The sequence below is a fragment of the Heloderma suspectum genome, chromosome 6 (genome assembly GCF_057233095.1).
Source record: "Heloderma suspectum isolate Gila_16-S chromosome 6, 16-S_ref, whole genome shotgun sequence".
In the NCBI taxonomy this organism is placed as follows: Eukaryota; Metazoa; Chordata; class Lepidosauria; order Squamata; family Helodermatidae; genus Heloderma; species Heloderma suspectum.
Window position 1 is genome coordinate 65,378,200 of NC_139463.1, and position 8,072 is coordinate 65,386,271.

Consider the following 8,072-nt stretch of genomic DNA (forward strand, 5'->3'; position numbering starts at 1 on the left):
ATGATGCCCTTCCGCCCCAGTTTCATTTCAAACTCTTCTGTGCAGTTCTGTTGGAATAAAGTTTGTTTGGGAAGGTGTGAGGCTGCGGGGGGGGGGGTGTATTTGCACACAGATTTTCATTTGAGCGAGAGACACCGGTTTGACAAATCTTCAGGAGAAATAACCAATGGATGAGTCTGTTGATGGAGGTGGATCCCCAGTTACCTGTACCTGGTGGTGAAAACAGCAGATGAATGGCTTAATTCAGTCTTCCCCCAACCTGGTGCCCTCTAGACATGTCAGACTTCAGATCCCATAATCCCCAGTCCCCATGGTCCCTAGACTGTCTGGCTGGGGTGATGGGAGTTGTAGTTCAACGCATCTGGAGGCCACCAGACTGTGGTGAATGAAGAGTTTATAGTTCTAAGAGGGGCATCAGGCTCCCAGAGGCTGGTTGTTGTTGTTGTTTATTCGGTCAGTCGCTTCCGACTCTTCGTGACTTCATGGACCAGCCCACGCCAGAGCTTCCTGTCAGCTGTTGCCACCCCCAGCTCCCCCAAGGCCGAGTCCGTCACCTCCAGAATATCATCCATCCACCTTGCCCTTGGTCGGCCCCTCTTCCTTTTGCCTTCCACTTTCCCTAGCATCAGCATCTTCTCCCAGGTATCCTGTCTTCTCATTATGTGGCCAAAGTAGAGCAGCTAGAGGTATGTCGTTCTAAAATGGCTGACTGTTGTTTGAGGCTCTAGTCCTCAGTTGTGTCTTATCTTCAGATCAATTGTTCCAATCATGCCTTAGACACAGTGCCTATTGTCAGAAGGGTCCCTGTTACAACACAGCCAGAGTGACCCGGCCAGACTTTGGGACGCTTCTCCAATCCAGGAAGAAGATTCTGACTCTTCAATTATGGGATGTGGCCCCAGAGGTTCCACAAATTGCCACCCTGCACAGCTCCCCCTCCCAGTCTTGTGGATGCAACCCCCAGCCAGAAACAGCAGCTGATCAAAGAAATAGTAGGGTGGCCATGTGCCCTATTTTACCCAGGATGGTCCTCTATTTGAAGGTGTCCTCTATTTGGTACTAGACCAATTTCAAGATGAAGAACCTGTTTATCTTTAAAGATGAACATCAATGCGAATGTTGTGCCAATCTGTGTCTCCTTTTTGTCCTCTGTTTGGGCCACGCATAAGCGGCCACCCTAAGAAGGAAGTGTACTTCCCTGGCAGTTTGAGGGAGTGGTTCCTTGCCACGTCCCAATTTGCCAAAGCAGTCAAGGACCTGTTATGCTCAAGATGGGAAGGGCTGGAGCCAGATAGATATTTCATGTCTTCAGTCCATAGTTGCCATAGTTTCCAGTGCAGCAGGTCTTGCTGATGTGCCTTTGTAGACCTGTGTGGTGGATCCAGCCTACTCCCGTTGAACCTGCAGAGGGAGTTTTAGTAATACCTCCAATAACCTCATTTTCCCAACGGAAGATGGCAATTCTTTCGATGCTCTGTTTTCTGAGCTCCTTCTGGCTGGCCATGGATGGAAACAGAACCCTGAACTGGATGGGCCTTGGGAGAATCCATCAGAACAGTTCTTAGAGCTCTTGCAGATGAGGTGATGCTATGTTATAGTTTATTTCTGGGCCACCTTTTGTTCAAAAAAGGCCACCAAGGCAGTTCGCAAAGGTCAACACAAATATAAAATGCAAACAGCTACAGTAGCTTCATTGTTGTGTGGACAGGCCCATGGCCATCGTACAGCGTGCCAGTTTGCACAATTGGCAGCTGGTGGTGTGGCTTAAATAAACCACAGTGGCTTGCGGCATGTGTCAGCCACCATTGTGAATATTCAAGCCATGGCAGGTGGTTGCTTTGGCTAATGGTGTTGTGCGAACCTGGGCAGGGAGGCTTGCTACTGTGGTTAATAAGCCACCCAAGAACAGCCCATGGATTCTGGGTGGCTTGTTAACTATGGTAACACACCACCTTGCCCGGGTTCACACGACAAGATAAGCCATGGTGATAGCCCACCATGGCTTGAATTTTCACAATGGCAACCGGCACACACCACAAGCCACTGTGGCTTATTTAAGCCACGCTGCCAGCTGCCAGTCATGCGAACTCAGTCAACACCTAAATGTAGGGTGGCCAGTTATGCATCGCCCAAAAAGAGGACAAAAGAAGGCACAGATTTGCATAAGCTGATTTAAATGTATAGATGCACATTTAGAAATAATCATTTAAATAGAAATACAGGGGACCTGCAACTGAGGGACCTGTGTGCCTGCTCAAGCTGCTGCCCAGGTGTTAATTGTTGATGGGCAACTTCAAGGCCGCTACTGTTCTCCCTTCTTAGGGTTCTTTATCTTTAAATTGGACTTGGACCGGCCGACCTCTTCAAATAGAGGACACCTTCAAACAGAGGACTGACCTCCGATAGCCCTTCAAAAAGGACAGTACTCTGTAAAGTAGGGCACACGACCTCCCTACCTAAGTAGGATGTCCAAGCCCAGGCCTGGAGAGCATTCCTTTACCTATTAAGGATGATTCCAGACGTTGCCTTCTCCCGTGATGGTAGAGCCACCAAACCTGGAAGTGAAACAGGAAATACCTAGTGAAATACCTACACGTTATCCTGCGGTGTGGGAGTTACCGTTGCTGGTTCTGGACAACAGTTGCTGTTTCCTTTTGCTGATCGCTTCTGGACTTGAAGGCACACGATGCAGCAACTTTGCTGAAGCTAATCCAGCCTGGGTCTGGCCAGTGTCTGGATAGAAGACCACTTGGGAACCCGAGGTAAGCACACTGCCTTGAGCTCCTTTGAAGGAAGGAAGGTGGGATGTAAGTAAATATGTGGGGCTAGCATCAGTCAGGATTGGAGTCAGTACAACTGACATCTCACTCGCTGGCTTGAATCAGCATTGTTTCAGGTCATGACAAAAGCAATCTGATCCCTGAAGATGTCTGGAAGCGCTCTGTGCATTGCACGGAAGGGAGTGTTCAGCCAGAGGCAGCTTTCTCACTCACTGCGAAACTATGATGAGGAACGGCGTTATGGTGGGTGTGCAAGGACTTCCAACACCCACCTCTCCAAAACGTATGCAGCAACATTTTCCAAGCAGGTACTTACAGGCAATGGGAGACCCCTCAGGGCCAGCAACTTCAACCAAGCAGTATTTGTCTTTTTGTTGAATTAAATAGCAATCTTGAGAAAACTGAAGGAGGTGGCAAGAAAAATATTCTGGGTGTGGCATGGTGTTAGAAGTCCATGGACCACTGAGACGAGTGACTTTGTGGCTGCTCTGGGAGCTGATATCTCAAGCCACGTCTTGCCATTAATGATTTAGGAGTTTCCCTCATGAAGCTAATGGGCTTTGTGGTTTCTCATCTTCCTGTTAGTGCAGCCAAACAATCGAAGCTTTTAGTGTAAAGCGGAGGGGCTGGTGCTTGACGTCTCTCTTTCCTTCCTGCAGGCAGTTGTTGTGCTGGCAGTCTCATGATCATTCTGCCTGCATTGTCCATTGTGTTGTGACAGCAAAGCACAGACCGTGCTGGGAATGCAACAGTGCAGCCTCTTCCCAGGGCAGAGAAACCAGTATATTGGAACATCGTCCACCTGTCTGCACACTGGGGAAAGCAAGGTGTGGCTGGGAGAGAGAGTTCTACAAAGCAAGGACCACTTCTTATGACCTTCTGTTACAACTGATTGTAACTAGTAGTGTAATCACGGCATGCGCTTTGAAGGGGGTGTGGATTTTGATAAGACGTGATGAACCACCAGTACGGAGAATTAATTGTGGAATGTCAGGGAAAGACTGAAAATTTAAGTACTGGCAGGCTGGGAGTTTGGTGGGGCTGCATCTTGCTGAAGGCAATTCTGCCTCTTACTCCTGACCGGTTGGGTACTATCTGGGCTCAGGCTGACAATGGGTCCTGAAGAGGGTGGCCATATGTCCTACTTGACAGGGAACAGTCCTCTGTTTGAAGCACTCTCCAGTCCAAGTTGATTTTAAAGGTAAAGAACCATAAGAAAGGAGAGCAGCGGGGGCTTTGAAGTTGCCCATTAACCATTAGCACCTACAGCAGGCCATGGTAAAGAAGCATAACAAAGGAGAGCAGCAGGCACACAAGTCTCCTGATCTCAGTCTACCCCACGATGGTGAGATGTTTTGTATCTCTATTGAAATGATAGTCATTATTTCTAAATTCACATCTATCCATGTAGTCATTAACGTATGCACATTGTATGCAATTGATACCGTCTTTTGTCCTCTTTCTTGGTGATGTGTAAGTGTCTGCTCTATCTGTGCCTTCTTTTGTCCTGTTTTGTTTTGGACGGGGGTGTGTGTGTCTATTTCCTCTTTTTGGATGATGCGCAAGTGGCCACCCTAGTCTTGAACAAGAAGTGGTGGAAGCTTTTTTAAGAAACATCAACTAAAGGATCATCCAGAGAAATCACAGGTATGGTCAGCTGGAAGCAAGTTCAGCGCTCAGCAAACAGGGCCTGGCTTACGCCACAATCAAACTGCAATCCAACACATGGTTAGGCATGGGTAACCTCACTGAAATCAATAAGCTTAAGTATGTTGAACTCTTTGTGGGATTCTGCCTTTGTGTTTTAGGGGCTCTGGGACTCTCTTTTTGCAGTGAGAGGCAAAGCATAAAACGGGCAAGGGGAGAATCTATGTTCTACTTTAGGTATGGATCCTTATCCTTTCTAGGGAGTTCAGGATTCTTAGGAAGTGTTTGGTATTTCAAGATATTCCTGTTCTATAAATAAACATCCCAAGCTCCATAAGGTAGGCTACAAAATTTAATTATTTGCTTAAATGGCCATAGGCCATTGCAAATCCATCAAAAAGGTCACGAAAAATATCAACAAACACAACATTGCAAATTCATGCTAGGTGAAATGTAAACACATGACATGAAAATTGGTGGTCTCCATCACATGAAGAAAAACATTTAAAAACCTTAACATGCTCTGTAAGCAATTTTAAAAGTGTTCAAGATGGATTCAATATTTGTATTAGCTTTACAGAGTGCAGAGGAACAGACAGGATCCCTGTAATGCCCCAGTTCTTCCAAATGTGACCTCCATTTCAGACAGATCTATGGTTCTCCATAAAATATTGCTTCATGTTCTAGTTTATAGAAAGTTTGATGTTCCTCATTACGCTCTATATTTCAATCTGTTTTGTCCTTGAGCGACCTTCATTAAAAGGAGCTCTGACCCTCATTTGAAACAGTAGGAATTGAGCGCTACAAGAAGGAAACACTTCAAATACTTTTGGCAGGTATTTAAAATGAAACCTATTCAAAGTCTCAAGGACCACGAACATGAGCCATGCTACATGCCAAAGTAGTGACGGTCGGTGAGAACATGTGTTGGAACCAAAGCCACTGGGTTCCAATGAGAAGGAGGGATGCACAAGAGAAGGCCCCAAGAAGCAGAACCACTGTTTTAAGATGGGAAGTCATTTCTTCTTGACCCTAAATTTGGCTACCATTTAGGCCCCGAGATGGTAGCAGGATGTGCCCATTCAGTTGCACCAAGAGCCATTCGATAGCCCTCCAGCTCATCAGGCATTCCACAGGGATGAGCTGACCCCATCTGAGCCTGATGCTTCTTTGAATTCGGGCTGCTTGAAGCTTTATCTTCAAAGGCCTTAGATGTAGCCCAGCTACAGCCAATTCCCCACCATGGATTAGCAGCTTTCATTGAACTCCGCAGAGGGAAGGGCAGATGGGCCTTGTGTCGCGCAAATCCTTCTGTTCATTGATATTTTTTAATGGGGATATGAACCGAAGCCTGTTAGGAAATGCAGTTATAATTAGAGCCCAGCTCCCAGAGGCTGTCTTGGCACCAGCAACTAAGTGCATTGGCAGATAATGTCATTATTTGGCCGATGCCTTCATGTAAGGGATTTAGGGAGGTGGGGAAGACAATTCTTCTCTTCTGTGCCATCCCTGGGTAGGGGGTGTAACACCAGAAGCCAGACAAAGGGAAATGCTAGACTCCTGTTATCAGTTGTCATCCGGCTGATTAATCAGTACGGGGGAAATGAATATCAGAAAAACAAGTACTCTGTGAAAACAGTGACTGCATAAATTCATCAACCACTCAGTCCACAATGGCTAGATACTTGGATTTAAGATAATTTAATCCCATTTCACAAAATGTGACCAAGTTGGAAACTCAGGTTGTAGAAAGATCAGGCTGTCAGCGTATAGGTAATGTTTTGTAACAGTAGCTGGCCCATTTGCTACAACAGTAGTGTGCCATTTGCCCATTTCAAAATGAGAAACGTTGGGGCTTGCACCTACTTTGGGCTCATGACTTCTGTTCTGCTGCATATCCTTTTTATTAATCCCAGATGGGTGGTGGTTGACCGCGCTTGTACAGTACTAAGTAGAATATACTTTGCACATGTGCAAAGGCACTTTTCTTTACTATCTCTTCACATAATATCCCTGGGCTTTAGCACTGAAAAACAGTTTCTGGACCTATACCCTAGTGGGTTATGGCACAAATAACGTCCTTCATGTTTCTCCCAGAGAATAAGAGAGATTCTACACTGGATCAGATTATTTAGGCTGATATTCTGCCCGATGCAAAGTTCTGTTTCATTTGGAAGCTTGCATACACTTGCAAAGACAATGACTAAAGATATCACAATACTGAAGAGTCATATTTCAAAGCAAATTTGAGCACCTCTGGCATTATTGTCAGAATACAGTGTCTATCAAATGTCCATATGAACTGAACCACATTTTGCAAGTGCTTTTTACCACATCATGTTGATTTTACCACAAGCTCACCTGGTTACTTTGTCTTGTCAGCCTGAGGAGACTGAAACCGATGCACAATATTCATTTTATGAAAAAAGCAGGAAAATGAATGCTTTGTTGTTGGGCAGTATGAAAATTAGATAAGCAAGGCTAAATTTAGACAGATTTTCTTAACTAGAAACAATACTCAAATCACATGTTATGATTGTGTAATGTGAGGTTACTTTTGTAGAAATTCCACTTGAGGAATTAACTATGTCTAGCTCAGATTTGTTTCCCTAAAATATTTGAATAAAAAAAAAAAGATTCAGCCTGCTTCTCTACCTTGCTTTCAAATATCTATTTTTGATTGTGTCTATGCATTCAGGAGTTACATTTAAAAAAAAACCATAGAAATAGAAAAGTATTGACTTTGACACATTGGGTTGGATCCAGACGAAATCATACCTAAATAGAGTAGACTCAATGAAATTATCTATGGGTCTACCCTAAGTATGACTTTGTCTGGATGCAACCCATTGTTTCTTAAGAAATTGTCTTCAAATTCATCCAGAAGACTAATTTTTTGTCCAAGCTGAATTTCAAACGCAAAATTTGAAATATTAAAAATTCAAAAAGCTGCATATGAATTCTGCCCCCCCATCCCAAGTATTGAATTCTGCAAAATTTGTACTGTATTCACCTGAGCAAAAGCCAGCAATGTTAGATAACCATTCTGCAAAAGCTTTCTGTACATCCCCATTGGCAAAGGGACCAAAACAATACAGAATAGTTTCTCATATCCTGTACCAATGCCAGCATAGTAACACTTCTGCATTTCTAGTCAACTAATCTGCATGGAATTTTTGATGTCCCTAGATCAAAGCCCTGGGTGCATTAAAGATATGAATTTGCAACTTGGAAACTGACCGCAGAAAAGTGTATATGGATACAGGAAATCTAGGTAGAGCGTCCATAGAGGTGAGATGGGATATTGTACTTAATTATACATAATATGTATATTTAGTTCCCATATTGCCAAGCTATGAGTAGCACTGTTAATATTTCACTCCTGTGCTAGCATCTGTCAAAGCCTTTTTAGACAAACACTTCTGCAATGGGGACAAATGCCTGAGGTGGTGGGAAGAAGTCTTAATAACTATGTCATTATAAGAAAGAAAAATAATACTTTGTGCTTCTAATAGCACCTTCCACCTAAAATGAAAGCCTGTTGCAATGACCAAATACTTACATCAGGCAAGGAAGCGTAATCAGATTAGCATTCTTTACAAGAGGCAGGGGGATAGGAAGGGAGGGACATGGCTGATCAAGAAT

General features: G+C 44.3%; 1 long non-coding RNA gene across 1 annotated transcript; it reads left to right on the forward strand.

Moving 5' to 3' along the window:
* Positions 1 to 2,633: 2,633 nt before the first annotated feature.
* Positions 2,634 to 4,221, forward strand: LOC146341052 (uncharacterized). Its single transcript, XR_014784104.1, has 3 exons — positions 2,634 to 2,762; positions 2,886 to 3,088; positions 3,440 to 4,221. It is a non-coding gene; the product is annotated as an uncharacterized LOC146341052 (long non-coding RNA).
* Positions 4,222 to 8,072: the final 3,851 nt, after the last annotated feature.